Source organism: Melanerpes formicivorus, unplaced genomic scaffold, assembly GCF_026170545.1.
Source record: "Melanerpes formicivorus ecotype bairdi unplaced genomic scaffold, bMelFor1.0.p_v2 SCAF_4, whole genome shotgun sequence".
In the NCBI taxonomy this organism is placed as follows: domain Eukaryota; kingdom Metazoa; phylum Chordata; class Aves; order Piciformes; family Picidae; genus Melanerpes; species Melanerpes formicivorus.
The window spans coordinates 15,009,038-15,015,970 of record NW_027142356.1 but is presented as its reverse complement, the minus strand read 5'-3'; the positions used below and the strand labels follow the sequence as shown (position 1 = coordinate 15,015,970).

General features: G+C 37.9%; 1 long non-coding RNA gene across 1 annotated transcript in view; it reads left to right on the top strand.

Moving 5' to 3' along the window:
- Positions 1–2,549: 2,549 nt before the first annotated feature.
- The window catches only part of LOC137440661 (uncharacterized), a 29,636-nt gene continuing 25,252 nt past the window's right edge, over positions 2,550–6,933 (top strand). Inside the window, exon 1 of the long non-coding RNA XR_010987216.1 lies at positions 2,550–2,662. This is a non-coding gene — a long non-coding RNA (uncharacterized lncRNA). The remainder of the gene's footprint in view (positions 2,663–6,933) is intronic.

Sequence of the window (6,933 nt, the reverse complement as noted above, 5' to 3'; positions counted from 1 at the left end):
ACTGGTCATTCAGGTAACCGAATTCTAACAATAGTGGTGACAAAATACAAATAAGTATTTTATATAAACCCCAAATGTTAGTATTTCTAAATCTAAATTATCACTGAAAATTATTAGATAATTTTTACAGTTATCTCTAATGTAGCATTTGTGCCTTGAGTGCCCGGTACTATATGGTTACTATTCCACTACCCAACTAAGCTATTAAAACGTATTATTTTGTTACTTATCTTCCCCTAAAGGAAATCCATGCAGCTAATTGGTCTGCAACTTAATATTCATTCTATATATCTGACTAAAAGAGGAAGGGCTTGTCCATGATTTTTATGACATTTATAAAGCTCTGGGAAAACAGTAGGGCATTTAGCCTCAGATTTTTAGGTAACAAAACTTTCCCTGTTATTTCACACAAAGGCTTGCTGTCAAGATCTTACGATGACTACCTTTAAGATTTGTGCTGGTCATAGTCTGCACTGTAAGTATGGCAAGGAACAGCTTCTTGACTGGCACTGAGTTTTTTAATTCAAAAGATGAGTATTTTTGAAACAGTGTAAGATACTAATTTGAAAAAAACAACCATAGGATTCTACTAAGTCATATAACGCTATTTTGAGCCTTATAACATCCTAAACTTTTTAAACACCAATTTAGCTTTCTAACACTCAAAATAAAGAGTCTCCACTCTACTAGATTTCTTAGTGTTAAGGCTGTCGAGAGGCCTTGAGCACAAGCCCTATGAGAAGAGGCTGAGGGAGCTGGGATTGTTTAGCCTGGAGAAGAGGAGGCTCAGGGGTGACCTCATTGCCCTCTACAGCTACCTGAAAGGTGGTTGTAGCCAGGAAGGGGTTGGTCTCTTCTCCCAGGCAACCAGCACCAGAACAAGGGGACACAGTCTCAAGCTGCACCAGGGGAGGTTTGGGCTTGGGGTAAGGAGAAAGTTCTTCACCGAGTCATTGGTCATGGGAATGCGCTGCCCGGGGAGGTGGTGGAGTCACCATCCCTCGAGGTGTTCAAGAGGGGATTGGACGTGGCACTTGGTGCCATGGTCTAGTCAGAGGTCTGTGGTGACAGGTTGGACTCGATGATCCTCAGGGTCTCTTCCAACCTTGGCAATACTGTGATAATTTCTGGTTTCTGAGTATCTCTTTTCATTGTATGTGCACATTAATGTAATTAGTGTACATGCCATAGGTGTGGTTGATCATGTCCAGGTGTTAAGGACTATATTAACTGACCACAACCTTCTTAATCTATATTGCCCAAAATAATTATAACCAAGAGACTTTTTTTTTTTCCCTAAAGAAAATGAACAAGGTAAAATAATAATGACTGAAGGCTTAACATCTTATGTCTTTAAAATAATTGCTTTTTAAAATTCAGTGTCAACTTAAAAACACAAGTATTGTAAAAAAATAGTTTAACGGATCTTTCAAAGGGACTTTAAAGGAAAAAAATATCAAGAAATGTATTAAAATTATCTAAATTTCCATAACATAGACTACATGCCAAATTTCTTAAAAATCATCATAACTTTTGTTTCTTCTTTCCTTTGTGCACTGAGAATTCCTTTCAGAGACCAATGTTGCATACAATATTCTAGAAGTGTTGTCAGAGTCTAGTGACAACAGTACCTGTTTTCCTTGTTGTAGAGTCTATTTTTCCTGCAGTATGACACACAACATTATTCTAGTTACTAAAGTATCCTGTACCAGTGCTAGAAAACGTTAAGTTTAATTATCCCTAAAAGTGACTTCAAACTCTTTTAGGAGATGCCAGTTTAAAAATGCATTTCCTAACCCATTTTTTCCCCAGTTGTCTATTTACTAAGCTCATCATATTTTGCATCTGTTATCCAAGTTGTCTGAATTTATCTTTCTGTGTTTTGCCTCTTTATTAAATACTGAGGGGAGATGTGTCCTTATCTAAGAGACTCTAAGCTTAAGACTCACTCCCTGATGAAGGGACTGCCTTTTCCTCACTGACTGCTTGGCAGTCACAGACCACATATAAACTGGGAAGAAAACTGGGTTTAAACAAAGTGAATGATCCTTGCTTGTTAATATCCTGCTGCAATGACCACAAAAATTTAGCATAGCAATGATCTCTCTGTCTGTTTGCATCTGCTAAAGGCTCATGACGCGCACACCATACTTTGGCTTGTGAAAAGGGTAGCCACCATGAACTTTTGAGGGCTAGGTAATTTATTTTAAGATGGTAAAAAAGCATTAGGTTTCATTTACTCATTCCAAGGGTGAATATGAGCCATAAAACTCTATAGACCGGTCAATCTTACACTTTTCTTGAAACTAAGAATTCTAATCGCTCTAAACGCTGTATAATCTCACAGTGCTATTACCTAAGTTATGGACTAAAAATGAAACAGAATTTAGTATTTTATTATGTGACAAACATAGGTATGTTTTACATGATGTACTAGTACATAATGATATGGTAAGCACAGCACACATGAATATCAACAGGGTATTGGGTAAATTGAATCTAAAGCTTTGGTCTTCTGCTTCTAGATTAATACCCTTTGAAGTATCTTTAATCAAATGAGCGCCTGCAGGAACAACACACAAAGGAAAAAAATAAGGAGGCAGGAATATTATCCTCAGAGGCATTCTTTTATCCAGCTCAGCAGTATTCCAAAATGAAGCAGGTATGTCTCTTTCAATGAAAAGTACTCAGACGATCAGTTACTCATTTTCCTTTCTAGCTTCCGGGTTTCCCACACATTCCTCTAACTGTACTGCTCTATATACAAACTTCTGCAGAAGTTTTAGTACAAGAGTTCCTCTTAACTTGTAGTAAAGAAACATTTGGCTTTTTTTAGCATTCAGAACAGTTTACAGAGATAATAACATTTCAAGATTCAGAAATTAGATACCTTTTTATTGTCTTTAATGTCAAATCCCTCTGTCCTTACTACAAATGCAAATACATTTGGACCAGCTGTTTCTGTATCTTTTCTGGCTAGTGTTTTTTGCCAAAATTTTGCCTGTACATAGATGTTCCAGACTGTTGGCCTACATAGGATCTAATAATAATAGACTGGAGCCTCACAAAATAAGACATTACATTTTGCTTTTTTGTGTGATCTCTTCCACTGAGCTTTTCCAGGAATCAAGAATAGTTACTTGTCAGAAATCTAATTAGATGGAAGAAAATTCAACACAAAGTCACATATCAAAATAGCAAAAAAGCCCCAAATAACACAAAAACCCAAATGAACAAAAGTGAATGAAACACAACAAATGCACAAAAAATGCAATCAAACAAAACCCCCAACAACCCTAACCCCCAAAGCCTCCACCACAACAAAAACCTCCAAAACACCACAAAAACCAACCACAGCTGTGTTCGTTAATTAGATGATAACCAGTCAGATCTGCAGATGAGAATGGGGAGGGAAATTAAACTATCTTCTGTCTAAACTTCAGCTGCTTGCCATGAGGAAGAATAAAGTTAAATTACAGATTACAAACTAGTATATTTTACACATTTAAAGTTTTCTTTCTATAGTATGCTTGTATTAATTTGTGCAAATTCACTGAGCACAAAAGAATACAGGAATTACTTTGACATTCAAGTCCCTAATTTATGAGTACAAAACATGATAACAACCCCAAAATAATTATCAATGCTACAATGTCAAAGAAGAAAAACACCTTTCTAATGACCATATTTCCACTCTGAGAAGACAAAGAGGACACTTTTCACAGGAAGATCACATTTCATTTAATTTTTTCTCTTCACTTACTCCTTTAGTTTTCCTCCAGTTACTGATTGTCAGCTGAGGTATGGTTTCTTTCATTTGCCCACCAAACTTCTGTCACTTAAAAAAAAAGCCAACCCACTACCTAAAAGTAATTGGGGCACTCAAATTGCATTAGAAAACATCTGCTACACCTATTAAAAATTCTTTTAAAGGGTAGTGTATCAAAGTACTATGTTGCCTGCATTTTGACCCAATCACAAAATCCCAGAGGATGAACCTGACTTTTCACAGTTCCAGAAATTACCCTGGATCTTATTCCTACCTACTCCTAATTCCAGAAATACACTCATCAATTTAAAAGCTGTCACAAGGAATAGAAATATTGTCTTGAAAGTCTCTAAAAGGTACCTATTTAAAATTGTTTTATATTTGTAAAATCATATTTCTGTAAGAATCAATCACCCTTAGTAAATTATGTAGTTAGACATCAGAAAATAGGAAGATTCATTCAGTGAGGTGAAGTGGTTTCAATAACAACTGTCTAGCTGAAACACTCATAAGGTAATAAGCTTGATTAATTTTGATGGTTTAGGAAAAGAAAGCCAAACTGTAAAATGGTTCATTTCTCTTAACATAAACAGAGCTATACTGATTTTGCCTGCAAATTATCAGTATAAAATTAATGATATCTTGACTCCTTTTGGTCTAGTTTCACATTACTCCTTCAGAAATACTTCATTTCTTTTTCACATAAGCATATTCCTCCTTGAGATCTGTAGAAAAGATCTAAAATATCTTGCTGTAAAATCTTAGAACTGTAGCTTCAACTGCTTCTTTGGATACCTAAGAAATCAATTTCTCTATGGTACTGTTCAAGTTACTTTGTCTATTCCTTATTTGTGGGAGTAGGCCTAATAGCCATAGCACAGACCTCACAGTGGTTTACTTTCTATACTGACACACCTAGGAAAAGAGATATATCAGTTGTATAGGCCTGATATTAATCTCTTTCTTTTTGTAGAGAACCAATATTAATCTCTTTCCATTTTCTCAGCCTTACCACAGGTCCCACAGCTTGTTCCAAAACTACTCAGTCTTCCTTGTTAAACATTACTGACTTCTGCAAAATCAAACATCTATGGTATTTTTATCCCTGAGAAACATCTTATGTGCTGAATGCAGCCCAACAGACAGTGTGAAGAAAAACTGACTCTAAAGAGGTGTTGAATGTACATAAACACATAGGCACCTGCTCAAATCCTGTTGCTGACATGCCAAATGGTGAAACACATTCAACAGCATAACTCTTCAGTAATTCCTGCTTCTAAATTCTTAAGTAGTGGAAAAAATTCTTTGTCATGAATGCTTCTGCACCCATACAAGAGAAATGTTTATCATGCTTCTTTGAAGTGACCAGCAAGTAAGTGTGTATCTTTTCCTTTGTTTTTTCTATCCAATCTGTAATTTAAAAGTTAAAAAACTTATTCAACCTCTCTCACAGGTTGAAAGAAACTTTCCTAAGGGAAAAGACTCTCTTTAAAAACCTCATTTAAAATGTTTCCTCTCTTCTATCTGAGCAACAAGTGCAGCTCCTTATGAAGATCAAGTCCAATCATTAACCCAACACTGCCATGTCTACCACTAAACCATGTCCTTAAGTGCCACATCTGCACATTTTTTAACACTTCCAGGGTCATGTATTCCACCACTCTCCTAGGCACCTTGTTGCAATCTAAACCTCCCCTGGTACAGCTTGAGGCCATTTCTTCTCATCCTTGTTAACTGAGAGAAGTGGCTGACACCCACCTTGCTACAATCTCCTTTCATGTAGTTGTAGAGTGTGATAGGGATTTTCCTCAGCTTCCTTTTCCTCAGGCCCAACATCTCCAGTTCCCTCAGTTGCTTCTCATAAGACTTGTGCTCTAGACCCTTCACCAGCTTAATTTCTGATACAAGCCAGGATGCTGTTTGCCTTCTTGACCACCTGTGCGCACTGCTGGCTCATGTTCAGCTGACAGCCAACACCCCCCAAGTCCTTTTCTGCTAAGCAGCTTTCCAGTCACTACACCCCAAGCCTGTAACATTGCATGGGGTTGTTGTGACCCAAGTGCTGGACCTAGCGCTTTACATTGTTTTAACGTCATAAAATTTGCCTCAGCCTATCTAGATTCCTCTGTAGAGCATTCCTATCCTCAAACAGATCAACACTGTCACCCAACTTGGTGTTGTCTTCAAACTTATCAAGGTACACTTAAGACCCTTGTCTAGATCATCAATGAACATATTAAAGAGAACTGTCCTCAGTACTGAGCCCAGGGGAACACCACTTGCGACCAGTTGTTAATTGGATTTAAATCTGTTCACTACCATTCTCTGGGCTCAGCCATCCAGACAGTTTTTTTGCCCAGCAGAGAGGACACTCATCCAAGCCATAAAGAGAGAGATTCTCCAGGAGGGTGCTGTGGGAGACAGTGTTGAAGGCTTTACTAACGTCTAGACAGACAACATCCATGGCCTTTCCCTCATTCACAAGGCGGGTCTTAGAAGGAGATCAGGTTAGTCAAGTGGGATCTGCCCTTTGTGAGACCATTCTGGATGGACATGATCCCCATATTGTCTGGCATGTGCTGTGTAAGCATCTAAGTCGGAGTAGCAGGTTTCTAATTGTTTTCTCTTGGATTATGGGGACCTTATTCTTCTGCTTGTCTTCTAGCTCAAATAGCTGAATACACTTAGGATAACTCATTTGACTACTAAAGACAGTGGTAAAGGCAATGTTAAGTACCTCAGCCTTTTCCTTGTCCTTTGTGTCAGTGTTCCCCCCCCCATCCAAAAAAGGACGGAGATTCTCCTTGGCCCTCCTTTTGTTGCTGATGCATTTATAAAAATACTTTTTTTGTTACCTTTTATGGTGGTGGCCAGATTAATTTCTAGCTGGGCTTTCGCCTTTCTCATTTTCTCCCTCCATAGCATTACAATATCCTTAAAGTCTTCCCGGGTTGCCTGGCCCTTCTTCCAAAGATGGTAAAATCTTTTTTCCCCTGAGTTCCAGTAAAATCTGCCTTTTCAGCCAGGCCATATGATATATCTGTCAGGGGATATTTAAGGCTAGACAAGCATCTGCCAGGAATTATGTAGATTTAGCTAACCCTGTTTATGGACTGGAGTTGAGTCTGGTGAGCTTTTAAGGTCTGTTGATTCCATGCTAGTTC